General features: G+C 34.9%; 1 pseudogene; it reads right to left on the bottom strand.

The window, feature by feature from the left end:
• Positions 1-665: 665 nt before the first annotated feature.
• Positions 666-15,794, bottom strand: part of LOC103070444 (zinc finger protein 396 pseudogene) — a 24,445-nt pseudogene continuing 9,316 nt past the window's right edge.

Raw genomic sequence — 15,794 nt, 5'->3', positions numbered from 1 at the left:
AGGTCTTGAGGTACATATTCTTTTGGGTCTCCTCAACCCAACTCTCATATTTTGAATCTGGTAACAGAAAATAAAACAGGAAATTTATTTTATTTTATTATTATTTTTGGCCATGCCACGTGACTTGGAGGATATTAGTTCCCTGATCAGGGATTGAACTCAGGCCTGCAGCAGTGAAAGCATGGAGTCCTAGACACTGGACTTCCAGAGAATTCCCAGGAAATTTTTTAAAAAAACTGATTTAATCTTTGGTCTAATAACTCCAATGTACAAGTAATGAAATGGAGAATACCAACTTATATACTAACTCACACACTCCTTCTCAACAGGGAAAATGTACTTGTCTAAAAAGGAACATACTAGTTCATTATATGTGTTAATAATGGAAACAGTAGAACATGTCTCAGAGTATATTTTCAAGAGTTGCACTAGGGATGGTATTCCAATTTAAGCTTTAGAATCTCAATCATCTGAATTGATACTGTACTGAAAAGCAGAAAAGCAAACAATGCTGACAGAAAATATTTTACATTCTCTCCTGTGGCTTTTACAACCTTTGAAAGGAAATTGGTGCCCACTGAAACGACCAATTTATACTAAAGGAGTATTGGTGCCTTGTGTCTGCTCCCCTGTTGAAAAAGTTCTCAGTAAATGCTTTGACTCCTTCACAGTACTGATGGGACTTTTTCTCCAGCATGTTTCTTCCTATGTCTGAAAAGATTTGAGCTCTGACTAAAGGCTTTCCCACATTCATGACATTTGAAGGGTTTCTCCCCAGTGTGGATTCTTCGATGTTGAATCAGGACTGCACTTCGGCTGAAAGCCTTTGCACACACGTCACATGTATAAGGTTTCTCTCCCTTGTAGATCCTCTGATGTAGATTAAGGGCTGAACTCTGACTAAAGACTTTCCCACATTCATCACACTTGTGTTGTTGTTGTTGTTGTTGTTGTTGTTTTTTTTGAGGACGGTTTCCCTGTCTTCTTTCAAACTTTCTATCTTGTTCACAGGTTCCTCTAAATGTGAAACTCTGGGAAGCATTCATTTGAAAAGTGTTAGAAACTTTGTAATGCAGTTCTTTGCCTGAAGAAGTCTTTCGCCTTGAAGCTGATTTCACGTTTATAGTTCCGGTGTCTCTATCATTTTGTCTCAAGGTGTGAAGCTCCTTCGATGTCCACTGCCGTTGCTTTTTTGTGGGCTTAAGCTGGCTACGTGGTGTCTCCTGAGTGATTTCACAAGTTGGTAGCTTCTTTGCAAGCATGTTCTCATTTCGTCCAAGAAAGACCTGTTCAGCCGCCCTGTCACGCTCTTTCTTCAGCTCCTCCAGCATCACCACAGCTTCCTCTCAACTCTCTGGTCAGTTCTCTTGAAACCAGGCTTGCAGCTCCTCAGGCAACATGGCCAGGAACTGCTCCAGAACCAGCAGCTCCAGGATCTGCTCCTTGCTGTGCATCTCTGGCCTCAGCCACTGACAGCACAGCTCACAGAGCCAGCTCAGAGCCTCCCGTGGCCCAGGTGACTCCTAGTAATCAAACTGCCTGAACTGCTGGCGGTAGGTCTCTGAGCTGTAGTAGCTGCTTCAGTGGCAGCTGGAGACCATATTACAGGCCTGCCCTCCCTCTTCCACCTTCATTACCAGAATGCAGTCAGGGTCCCCTGAAGTTTGTGGGAGGAGTTTTGATGTCTCTCTCAATTTTGCAGATATTTGGACTGGGAATAGCTCAGAACTGCTAGGCTTTAACCTTCAAGAAGGTGGAACTCTCCTTATGACACTCCTCCTCTGCTGAGCCTGCTCCCGACGGTCCTGGGACACCTTCCTCCACCATATGGTGCTGCTCCCGGATGGGGACCCGACTCCACGAGACCACACGAGGAGCATATATACATAATAGTTTGTACCTCTTAGTCCCCTACGCTTATGTTGCCCCTCCACCCTTCCCTCTCCCCTCTGGTAATCGCTAGTTTGTTCTCTATATCTGTGAGTCTGCTTCTTTTTTGCTATGTTCACTAGTTTGTTGGATTTATATTTTTAAATGATGAAATTTTACTGGGCTAAAGTGAAGAAAATAACAAATGTTTTCTTTAAAAGTTTGTTATTGAATTAACCCAGAGAACAGAATTATTCTGCATCCTAACTAAATAAAATACATTATACCTAAGTTCAATAGTAAAAAAAAAAATCCTTATTCATTTCCAGTTTGATAGCTTCACATAACTTATATGAAAGTATTCTATGACATACAAATGACTGTAAAATGTGATAATTTTCATAATTATGAATAAAATTTTAAATATATATGAACCAGAACATGTAGCTTTTTGACCGACCAGAGGTCAATGAATAACAATTGCCCTCAAATAAAACAGAGCTATATTTTGTTTTACTTTTTTCTGTTCTAAGAACCATTATTTCTAGCTGCTTAATGTAGAATAGAGAGTAGTGGCTCCTTTTGCAGATAAGTGGAACAATTTATACATCTGAAATGTTAATATTATCATTCTCTTGGAATCCACCTCTCTGTAGCCCTGAGCATTCTTGTCTACATTTTCTTAACTACTCCTAGATTGCTATTGTTATCTGTGTCAAGGATGTGGAAGTCATAGAATGAGGCCTTTTCCTCTTAAAACAAGAAGTAATTGCTTTCTTTTCTATTTCAGACTTCATTCATTATGAGTATAAAGGAAAATGGCAAAAATAAGGTCATTGATTTTTGTATTGAAGAACTATTAGTACCAATGATTTATATCACAGTGTTATTATTAGAAAGATATCAAATGATGTCTGTAAAATAATACAGAATGGTTTAGTCATTTTCAGTTTCTGGCTGTATGAGTGTGATGTTCTTAGGTAACATAAAAGCTAAATATTATACACCACACATACTGATCTCCTGTTTCCAGAAAGCTTCTTTTCTAACTCCCCTAAGTCATCATGGAAAGAGAAAATAATTTTTTCACAGGAAGTAAAGACAACACCCTCATTAAGACATTGGATGCTGATTAATTCCTAGTGTCAGCTGGTGCTATTTGCGCTGTGCCTGAGTCACAGATTCTATTAGTTGATACTCTTTCCTAGTTATTAGCTTGTATCATTCATATCTATTTGGCAAGTTGTACTGTGGACTGGTCTGCAATACAGTGTGGCACCTTGAATAAATATATTCACAGTAATCCCTTATGTGGTAAAATGGTCTATTTTGTATATCAGATTCCAATAAAACTAAATGCCATTCTCAGAGAGATGTGATTTTGAACTGGCAAGACATGAGAAATTGGCATTGGGAATAAGTAGCTTTTATGTCAATGTTGTCAAACCAATTTTTTTTGGCTGGAATTCTTCTTTATACCAGATGGCCTTGTTTTTTAGATGTTTGTGAAAATAATAGATAAATATTTTCCCCCTGAAATTTTTCTTGCACCTTATCCTGTGATGTACCTTGTCCAAGTTTCTAAACAAGTGAGGATAATTAATTTGTTCTTATAAAGACTTCTTAGTTTATTTTGTACTAAATTAAATTGTATCATCATGCAACTTGATTTAACCTTAAACTTACTTTATTCATTTCTGTAGTAGTTTCTGATGTGCTAGTCTACGGAAATGTAAAGATGAAATGACATAGCCCCAAGTTACAAAGTTTGTGCACATGAAACACAGTAATTATAATATGCATGATAATTCTACAGTGGCACTCTGCATTGGATTTAATACATGTATGGAAGAGTAATTAGGTGTAGAATGATGAAGAAATGCCTTATTGGAAGGAGGTTAACTTGAGATTTGAAGGATGAAGGTGTTTGACAGTCATGACTGAGAGGGTTTAGAAGGGAACAACAGTGAGAAGCATATGAAGAACTAAATGAATTCATAAATGAGTTAATAAAGAAGTCTTTTTTTTTAATACTCAAAATTTGCATATTAATTTTATATAGATATAATCAAACTCCCCATTTTCATAGGGAAATAAAATTATATTTACAAGAAATGGCTACTTTAGAATTGAAACCTTGGAATTTAATAGTGTTTTGGGGAATATTTATAACTGCAACTTAATTATTAGAAATTTACAAAAATGTGACATATATATCAATTATTATGATTGGGAGTAAAAATATCCACAACAATCCAACCATACTTGAGGTTAAATCAGAATTTGTCCAAAAATATCTTTATATGTATTATTGTTCTGTGTGCATATTTATTTTTCTCAAAGGCTAAAAATATCCTTTGAGAACAACAAAAGATCAATAAGGCCATAAACATTTATAAAATGAACAGCATATTGTATGGTCGTTTATGAATGTGTGTAAGTTATGCTTGCCCTATTCCTGGCGGAATTCATCTGAATCTCTTCATTCAGGCTCTGTCTGATTCAGCTGTTCTAGTGTTCAAAGCCAATTCTATAATCCTAGGCTTATGTGAGATGTGTAATATGAACTCTAATAGCTGGAAGAAAGTGCTCATGTTATCCAAATATCAAATTTCTTATTTGTTCCAGCTGAGGAGTCATTTTCAAACAACTTTTCCCATATTCGCCATAAAAAAATTAAAGAAAGCAATAAAGAACTAGGGACCTGTAGGAATTTCCACCAATTGTTTTAGCAAATTCTTACAGACAAAGTTATTAATGATAAGAATCTGTTCACTTGAGCAAACAGCCCATTTACCAAATTAAAGATTTTCTTCAGATTTTGCGCAATCCTAGTTAGCTCCCAAGCTAAGACTCCGTCAAGGTCATGTTCTCCCTTACTACAACAAGTTTAAGTTTTGCTTTATTAACAGATTCCCTAGTGATAATCTGGAGAGTTCAATACAGGGAATATGATGAGTGCAGTGTGGGACATATTTGATTTGAAAGATCTGTGAGACATCAGTAGGCACTTGAAAATATGTGTGGAGGACAAAAGAGTTGATAGAGATAAAGATGATTTTTGATAAGGCGTTCATTAAATCAAGATTGTATCATTCAGATGAACAAAGTATATGTTCTGGTCAAAAAGTTGTAAACTAATAATGAGTACATTTTTTATAACCTCCCATACCAAACTTCACGGACATCTTCCCCCTATGAACAACCTCCACTTTATGAAGGCCTGCCATGTCAAGCTCATTATCAGTTTATCATTTCCATGATTTGGCTGTTAATCTGGGTGCTAGCAGCAAATACATTATTATTTAATTGATTTATCAGTTAGGTATTATTCTATTATATATATGTAACATGATTTATAAAGCCAATTATCTATTAATGGACATTTGGAGTGTTATCAGTTTTTTACTATTACAAACTGTGCTGCGATTAATATTTTTGTTTATATATTATATAAATATCAGCTTATATTTGACAATATATCTGTAGAGCAAATTTCTAGTGGTGAAATGCTGTGTCAGGTTTGTGCATTTAAAAATGTGATATATGTTTCAAAATTTCCCTTGAAAGGATTAAAAAATTGTACTGAGTGACATCAATGATGTTTGAGAGTGTTAACCAGCAGCACCCACAGAAAAAAAGAACTAGGCAAAACACAGATTACTGAAATTAGAAACTAAGTCAGTAAATAGAATAATGGAAGATAATAGCAAAATATCCAAGTGTTGGAAATAAAGTTAGCTTGTGTGATTAAAATCAAAATATGTATGATAAACACCATTTTTAAGGGCAGTGATTTCAATGTTGGTTAGTGACTGCAAGTTGACTATGATAAAATTTTACTGGTCTGTACTACACAAAAAATTTTTGAAAAGATTAAAGATGACAATGTCAAAGCATTTAGCTCTAAAATAATATGCTGTATATTGATTTGATTTTCTTCTTATTTATTTGATGCTAAAATGTTGATATTAGGTGGCATTTATTTGTTGCCTTACATTCCTATTTTCATTATAATACCATCTTTCATCCCACCTTTTTTTCTTTTTTTGCACTTTTCTTGGCCAAAAATATTCAAATAAAGAAAAATCACTATCACAGGAGAGAAAATAACACAGTATAAAATAAGCCATTTTAGAAGTCTAATCAAATGAGCAGGTTTTAGTGTCAGAAATCCATAATGTACCTTTGTTTAAAAATTATAGGGAACAGTTTCCCAATGCGGCTCTAAAGCCTCCTTCATCATAATTGAGATGCTGCTAAGAAATATCCCTGAGAACTCCCTCAGAATTACTAAATCAGCATCACAGTGGGTGTGGTCTACAAGTTCAAAGCATTACCATATTATCCCTTTCACACTGTAGTATATAAACTAGTGATATAAAAAAAATATATTAGTCAACATATATGAAGAAGGCGTGATAACAAAGACATCAATGTGAGACTCAAATAACATGATTTATCAATATCTTCTAATACCACTGGTAGACAAAGGTAGAAGTGGCCCATATGCATAATTATATCTGGCCTTATTTTGGGACAAAAATAGATCATCATGCTTCTCTAATTACAGAATATATAGTTCTGAGATGGAAACAGGAAGCAATGCAAAAAGGACACCTTTTTTTACAATAATTTGAATATGGAAAATGAATCAAAATGAGTGTCAAGATGATCATAAGTGGAAAATAAAACACATTGGCCAAAGAAAAGACTACCATCTAGAAAAATTAAAGTTTACAGTTGAATTAGTTTTTGAAGTGTTTGTAGAAAATTTGCATGCTTATTATGGTCATTTGGAAAGAAAGTAATAGGAAGAGACAAATATGAAGGTAATAGAAAGAAATATGACCCAGAGAGACTATTGGACCATTCCATATTTTGAGACTGGAAGAAGGAAGGTAACTCAAGAAAGAAAGTAACTCAAGCTCTCAAAAAAAAATTTCTGGTTATGCAATTATAATTTGCTTTTATGTTGGAAAAGAAGAGGAGGTGCCTAAATCATTAGTATAAGAGGACAGGGTGCTCTCCAACAATTACAACTTTTATAAACTTAAGTGAAATTTATAAAAGATGGAAATAAGAACTAAGCATAACTAAAAACAAATATAAATGAGAAGCACAAGTCTCAGAAAAACTAAGGGTTACAGAAGTTTAAGAACAACAGTGAAAAATTCATTTTAACCTCTGTTCTGACAGTAAGGTGGAAAAAATTGTAATAACCGCACTTAGAACAATGTTCCACAAATAATGGATGACAAAGAGAGAGTAGAGCTATTCAATAATAATGTGTCCATCTGTTGTTGTTACCTGGAAAGAGAAAATGGACTATTAACAAAAGAATTCCCAGAGATGAAAATAACTGCTAAAAGAACCCCAATATGTCCTAAAGCCCCAATTCCATGCTCTGAATGTGTTATATTCCACAAAACTGAGAAGAAAAGATGTGAATTGGTATATAATATCAGTTTTATAATTCAAAATAATATATTCTTACTCAGCTTTTCACCTTATTCTATCACAGTATTCCATAGTAAATATGCAAAGGAGAAACTCAAGAGCAAGCCTTAGAGTGGGAAGTGATTAAATAGTTTTAATAAGAACACCATTGTAAATTACTGAGCCATAATCTGAATCAGGTTTGTTTTAATTATCTCCAGAATCTGCCCGTCTGTTCAGCGTTAGGTCACTTTGCTATGCTCAGTGGTTCTGACTAATATACTTACATTGTGTTTATATTCAGGAAAGTCATCTCTCATTGGAGATAATCATTAATATCTGATGTATTTTTGAAGAACCTGTGTATCTGGTGAATACAAAGTATCATGGAATACAATAATTTTTCTTGAAATTTGAATTTGTATTTCTGGATTTCTTATAAAATGCCAAATTTTCATGTAAGAAAAATAATTATAACCCTAAAATAACTGTTTACTTCCTGAGATTTTTAAAAATAAATATATTTTTATCCATAGCTCTCAGGTTACACATACATTCTGTTTCAAGTGCAACAACTAAACTGTAGATTAAATATTTCCTTTTGTTTTAGCTTCCTTCCTGCTACTTCTTGTCTCTCTTACATATTCAACTTTATTGTTTTTATTTTATGTCAGACATTTCATACAATTATTAGATTATAGACATGGACAATTAGCATTCTCTGAAAATATTTCAAGAATTCAGCAAAAGATGTGATGTTTAGGATCTTTGCTTTTCCCATATACCTGTATGCATAAAAAGTTTTATTAGAAGAATTAGCTGTAATTTTGGATTATGTGCTATAAATACATATATACTTATATTTATAAAATGAAAGACTTGTCCAACCCTGAAACTCAATCCATCTTACAGATATCAAATTACTAAACAAAGTTTCTCTTAATTTAAAGATTTTGGGTCATTTTATTTTATGATTTCTGACTTTGTAAGTTTTTTTTGTTGTTGTTCCAAAATGAACTAGTGTTTTCAGGAGATGGAAAATATATTAAATTCCTATTGCAGCTGTGACATAGTAGCACAAACTGGTAGCTTAAAGTAGCATAGATCTGGCTTTCAGAAGTTCAAAATAGGTTTCATCATGTTAAAATTAAGATGTCAGTAAGCCACTCTCTCACTTCATCCCAGTGGGAAGCAGTCGCATAGCCTAAGGATATCAGCTCAGTGTTCTGTGACCATCTAGAGGGGTGGGATAAGGAGGGTGGGAGGGAGACACAAGAGGGAGGAGATATGGGGATATATGTATATGTATAGCTGATTCACTTTGTTATAAAGCAGAAACTAACACACCATTGTAAAGCAATTATACTCCAATAAAGATGTTAAAAAAAAAAAAAAAAGATGTCACTAGGGCTTCATTCCATTTTAGAGGCTCCAGAGGGGAATCTGTTTCCCTGCCTTTTACAGTTTCTGAGTATTTCTCACATTCCTTAATTCATGATCTCATTTCATCTTAAAAGCCCACAAGGACCATTCAAGTCTTTCTTTTACAATATTACTCCTACACAGGCTCTTCTTATGCCTCCCTCTTCCACATTTAAAGCTTCTGTCATTACATTGAACCAACCCAGATTACCTGGGATAATGTCCTTATTTTAAGGTCAGCTGATCAGTAACCTTAATTTCATCTGTAACCTTAATTTGCCAGGAAAGATACAGAAGTCACAGGTTCTGGCAATCATGGATATCTTTGGGATGTCTTTCATTCCTGTCTATAACAGAAGAAAATGATTGTTTTACTATCTTCTAAAATACATATTCAAACTTTGTATTGAAATTATTTTAAATATAACATGATTTGAATGAAAATATTTAATAAAAGTGAGTCACAACAACTGGAGGGAACAAGACTTACTTACAGAATGACTTTGTAAGTATCTCAGTTAACTCTCGCCACAGCAAGGCAACAATTTAATGAGTAAAATTATAATTTTTAAAAAAATCTTTCAAAGTCCCTGGAAATTTGCTCAGAATAGGCAAATTTACAAATACGAGAAGTATATTAGTGGTTGCTTAGGACCGAAGTCAAAGTGGGGAAGAGAGGAAATGGAGATTGACTGCTAAGTGTCCCAAGATTTCTTAAGGGGAACGAAAATGTTATAGCATTTGATGGTGGTGATGGTTGAATATCCTGTGAATTTACTGAAAATATTGAATTATATTAACTGTGAGTTATACAGTATATGAATTATATCCTTCTATTTCCTTCCTTACCATGGTACAACTCTTGCATATTGAATTTTTTTGCCACTTATCTCTATACTATATTTTAACTTTTGATATAATTCATCATTTCTGGTTCTGATACAAATGATTTCTTATTTTAACCTCTACTATTTATTTCCAAAGTATCAAATTCAAACTAGATTTTGACTTAAAAGAGTAGAGAAAAGGCAGCAATAGTGATATTTTACTATAAAAATTTATAAGTTCAGGCCTAATTCAAAGGCAATTATACTTTTTCAATTATGTGTGAGCAATTGAAGTGCATGTGAGCCAGATTCACAATTCCTTGGGGTGGAGAGAAAGTTTTGAAATAACTCAAGTACCTGGACCCACACAATTTTCACTTACTTTGTCCATAGAAATCCCTCAAATGGATCCTACAATAATTTTTGTGGTCAGTGGTTTTTTGTTAGAAGAACTACATATTAAATAGGTAAATAAAGTGAACTATTATATAAAAATATTTGGTAATGTTCATTTTAATACAAGTAAGTATCTCATCCAAATAATTTTCAGTTTTTGTTAACTGATATTAAGCTTTTTTTTCTTTCAATACTGGAACAATTCTTAGCTGTTCATATGATGACTTCTGAAGCAAAATTTTGTGTAATCAGCAAAAATAGCATAATTAAAATGATATGGCAAATAATAATAATTAAAATGATATGGCAAATAATACCGAACTAATCTGAGAACTGAAATAAATATAAGAGAACAGAGGTTAAGAATTATCAGATAATTTCCCAGCACCAATTATTTGGTAGTATTTTTAGAGTATTCATTTGTAGAGTATTATTAAACTGGTTTCTAGGTCAGCATTCCACTTTTCATTTAATTAAAAGATAGTGAGTGATAAAAATATTATGAGAAGATTCTTACATTGCTCTTGGTAGTTTTTTATATTAAATAAAAAATACTGAATAGTGATCAATATTGGATTATTTTTCTAATAACCTACTTGTTGCTTATAAAATGATATTATAGAAGAAAAAATAACTGGAAACACTTTCAGAAGAAACCCACCAGAGAAGTTTGAATGAATGTTCAACCAGGAAAATCAAGTGATGATGATGATGATGATGATGATTTTTGGTTTACTATAGTTAACTGGTCAAATTTACTGAAAAATCTCAAGAGCATAGAGCAAAAAGAATAATAACAGCTAAAACCTCTCACTTGAACATGAATATTGACCATTTATCCTATTTAAAACCTACTGAAAAGGTACTTAAAGATGAAAAAGGCATTAGACATCAACAGCAATAATCACATCAGACAAAATACTTTGTATTTTTTTTAAATAAGTAATTCAAATACAAGAATGATAACCTACTTAAGAATGTGAAGAAAGGTATAATTTAACTGACTGAAGAGGAAGAAAACAGCATGGACTCTGTCAAATCACCCCACAAGACCTCTTTAGAAGCTCAGCTTTTATACAAACCAGGGCCCAGAGACGGCAGAGGGAGGATACTAGTTTAAAAGCAGAAAGATCAGTTGAAACTTTGTATTCTGAACAGTGGGATAGTCAAGTAAGCTGTGGAAAAACCCTGATCTGTTGCTCTTCTATCTTATACAGCCAACTATTATTATGCCCTCCCCACGCACTCAACTCATTTAGCAACTTCCCAGCCAAAGACCAGAAGTAAATTCTCTAGAGAAAGTGAACCAGAGAGGCACAGCAGACTTGTTTCAGCAGAGGTTAGAAAAAGGCATGGGATTGAAAGGCAGGGAATTCAGACAGGGTGTCCATCTAAATGGAGGAAACACAACCTCCTACCTTTTCAGTTTACTCTGCAGCTAAATATATACCAACATTTACACACACACACACACACACACACACACACACACACACACACACTCACTACACTCAAAGCAGGGGAGAAAAAAAAGTAATAATTCCAGACAGGAAAGAGGATATGCATTTTCTGTATTCTTAGGTGGTTTCGCTTAACCTTTATCAAGTCCACAAATCCTATCTGTACCACATTTATTATGAGTGTCTCACGTATCACTTCATGTTGCTTCTCAATTCCCTTTGAAAATGCTGTCTACTCGGCCATGGAAGAAAAACCTAATCTGGTTCTTTACATGTCTATGAAAATCAGTTCTATTTAAGTGCTATCTGTTGTATATAGGCTATGAATATAGGCTAAGAATGTGATTTCTCTTTGGTGGACTCTGTATAGGAATACATGTCCTCAACATAACTTCCATGTATTTTAGGGTCAGCAGTACACCATATAGAGTGACAATATCAATGCTATCCTATCGTGTTTGTTTCAGGACTCAGAAAAAGGGAATATACTAGACATTAATATTTCTATAAAAACAATTACCAGGGAGAAATCAATGGAAAAAGTGCTTTGACATGGAACACATGATTTTCATGAAAATTATAATACGCTGAACTGCAAGGGGAATGAAATCTGTGCAGGGAAAGTAATCACATATGTGTAGCTAATTGTCTCACTGTTTAAACTCTATGTTGTTTCTTTTTCTCCTTTCAACATATTACCCATTCCCTCTTGCAGCTACTCAATTAAAGGAGTCTTGAATGATTACTACAGTAGCTAGTTATGGTCCCCAATGAACCACCCACTGAAAGAATGGTGGCACTCATCCAATTGCATAGTCTTCTTCCATGATGAATGTTGTACGATCCTATGGCTTTGTTTTAATCTGTAGAAGGTGGTGATCAAGCACTGTGTCAGTTTTGCTTATAAAGCTTAAAAGCCTGGGCAATTCCATTTTTGTGCTCTTGGAATCTCTGAGTTAAATGTAAATTGTTCAGCTACCATACATACATGGGAGAGGCTATGATGCTACATAGGAGGGGAAAGAGGCCCAGCTGCTGAGTGTCCAAGTGGCCCAATGGAACCTCCAGATGACTCCAGCCTCAGCTGCCATTTGACTAAAACCAGAAGAGACTCACTGGATGAACCCTTCCAAGCCCAGTCAACCACTGCACTTTGAGACAGTTAGTAATGAAGCAATAGATAACTGCCATAAATCCAAAAATCATGTTTGCTTTCTTAGGATCTTAATCTCTTCCCAATTACTCTATAACAAATATATCCTTACCATTTAGACTTAATCTGTTTTTTTTTTCCATAATTTTATCAAACAAATTACAAAAATCTGCATTAATACAATGATACTACACTAGCTAATGTGTAAGTGGGTCACTTAACTAGCAACTCAGTTTCCTTATCTCTGTAATAGTGTTCATTTTAACAATGTTTTTGGCATAAACACCAAGTATGTCTAATTTAGGGATTGAAAGGTGGAGAGGGAGAAAAGGGGGGGTATTCAAGATTTTGACATGCCCATCTTTACTTTTCTCAATGCCTCTCCCTGCAGTTCTACACAGAAAAATATCACTATTTTGTATATGTCCAGGATAAGCCCAGGTACAACCAGACTCAATGGTTCTGACTTGATTCCAAACATCTACTGGGAGCAAACCTCCTAGTATAACATTTTCTAGTTACAGTTAGATTCAATGCTTGAATTCCATCCAACTTAGCAAATATTTATTGATAATTTATATATGTTGGTCCAGATTTGTATTGAAGAGGAGATTCAAATGTGAGTATGGCACCATATATACCTTCAAAAAATTTCAATATATAACCTAATATTTCCTAAAGCAGGAAATATGACTTTTTCCTGGTTTAGGAAACCAGGAAATTATCATTTGACTTTTTCACAGATTCTTAGCTTTCCAGATTGCCAGAGTAGACTTATAATCTTAACTGAGAGTTGGAAAATATACTTGATGTTTTCACACGTCCTTATAACTATCAATACTTCTGCACAATAGTTAAATTTTTCCAAGTACCACTACAGCAGAAAACATGAAAGGAGCACAGTTACTGATGTTAACTAATAATCAAGGCTAATGGAAATGGATGAAGACTGTAATGAAGCTCACTGTCTTTTGCACAAAATCACTTTTTTTTTTTTAAATAAATTTATTTATTTATGGCTGCGTTGGATGTTTTGTTGCTGAGCGCGAACTTTTTCTAGTTGTGGCGAGTGGGGGCTATTCTTCGTTGCGGGGCACAGGCTTCTCATTGCAGTGGCTTCTCTTGTTGCAGAGTGTGGGCTCTAGGCATGCAGGCTTCAGTAGTTGGGGCTCGCGGCCTCTAGAGCACAGGCTCAGTAGTTGTGGCACACAGGCTTAGTTGCTCCACAGCATGTGGGATCTTCTCGGACCAGGGCTCGAACCCATGTCCCTGCATTGGCATGTGGATTCTTAACCACTGCGCCACCAGGGAAGTCCCACAAAATCACTTTAAATATTGATATGAAGATTCAAAAAAAGGTGGGTAAGAAATAAGGGTAAGTACAAGAATACATTAAAAACTTTCAAGCAATTCAGATATGAGTATGAAAAATTAGATATAATTATTATTGTATAACTCTAGCTTCCATATAGTATAGATGTTTCTTGGCAGTCAGCCTGGGGATGGACAGTTAATGGGATGTGAGTCATCCCTCAATGATGTATTATTTGACCAAACACATATAAAAATAATTGCTGAACCCTAGGATACTCTGAGTTCCATTATTTTTCTCCATGAGAATTTTGGCAGACTCCCCAACTTTTTCTTTAGCGGTCAGCACAGTTAATGACTGAAATCACTATTTGAGTCACGTTGAGTCTACAATGCCACTGTTCCCCATGCGACCACTTTCTCTCCTGGGTCTTCACTGAAATCCCCTGCCACTGTTGTACCATCTTGGCATTTCATTTACTTGATGCTGTTTCTCGGTGCTCTGTGCTGGAAGAAAATCTCTTCTCTCCCCACTCTCCCCACAGGAGCAATAGACCCCACCAGTTTTCCCCTTTCCTTTTAAAGGAGAAAATAACTTAGAATGTCTCTTTATGCCTAGGGAGAATGGTTACTTTCTGCCTCTTTTCCCATTTTCAGGTTAAAGGGACTAAAGTATTTCCCTTTTGGAGGGTGGGATAAGTTTCTCTCCTCTCTCTCTCTCTCTCTCTCTCTCTCTCTTTCTATCTCCATCTCTCTTTCTCTCTGTGTCTTTCCAACTCTACCAAGGAATTTCTCCATCTGTCTCACGACATTTTCTTCTTGCACTCTCTCTCCCATCTGTTTCATGTATTTATACACATGAATATTTCTTGTGTTCTCATGCACTTTGCGGCAAACATCAGGCCAGGTACATTCATATATATTAGTCTTAATTAATCCACACAACAATCTCGGAGAACTGTGTGTAGGATTATTCTACAGAGAATATATAATATCAGAAATAGGGCAATTGAACATTTTATGGTGTGTAGTCTGGCTCATGCTAGGAAGTATGCACTCTAGTATGAAAGAAAAATATATAATTTGTTTAAAATCTTAAGGATGTGAATGGCTCAAACCAAGGTCCTTTGATAGTTCAGAAAAGGAGACATCCATCTAGGCTAAGCTGTACTGTAGCTATCAATACAGCTTGAGTTAAATCTTAAACAATCGGTAAGATATGATTGAAAGAAAAGGGCATTGAAATGAAGTGAGGTGTGACACGAATTGGGTTGGGAATGAAACCACCACAAAGAGTAAAGGTAGCATAATGCAGTGGGAATAGGATCTTGCCTTAATAGGAAACCAAGCAAGGATATGGTGCTATTTGTCAGAGGAGGGACTAAGATAACATATTTATCAATCTGACCCTTCCTTATCTTATAGCTGAAGTATAAACAATTTTATAAATACTAATTATCTAACACTAATTGGGCAGCATTATGATCATGGCTCTACACATTATTTTAGAATATTAGAAAAAATTGTCTTTATTAAATTGTTTTTTATTTTTATTATTATTTTTTTTATGTAGATAACATTTTAATATAAAACTGTCCAAATGGAATAGACTGTCTTAGGAAAAGGTGAGTTCCTCATCTTTAAAAAAAATTTTTTTTTTAACATCTTTATTGGGGTATAATTGCTTTACAATGGTGTGTTAGTTTCTGCTTTATAACAGAGTGAATCAGTTATACATATACGTATGTTCCCATATCTCTTCCCTCTTTGTCTCCCTCCCTCCCACCCTCCCTATCCCACCCCTCCAGACAGCCACAAAGAACCGAGCCGGTTTCCCTGTGCCATGCGGCTGCTTCCCACTGGCTATCTACCTTACGTTTGTTAGTATATATATGTCCATGTCTCTCTCTCGCCCTA

This window comes from Lipotes vexillifer, unplaced genomic scaffold (genome assembly GCF_000442215.2).
Source record: "Lipotes vexillifer unplaced genomic scaffold, Lipotes_vexillifer_v1.1 scaffold369, whole genome shotgun sequence".
In the NCBI taxonomy this organism is placed as follows: Eukaryota; Metazoa; Chordata; class Mammalia; order Artiodactyla; family Lipotidae; genus Lipotes; species Lipotes vexillifer.
The sequence above is the reverse complement of the archived record's forward strand: the minus strand, read 5'-3'. Positions and strand labels throughout refer to the sequence as shown.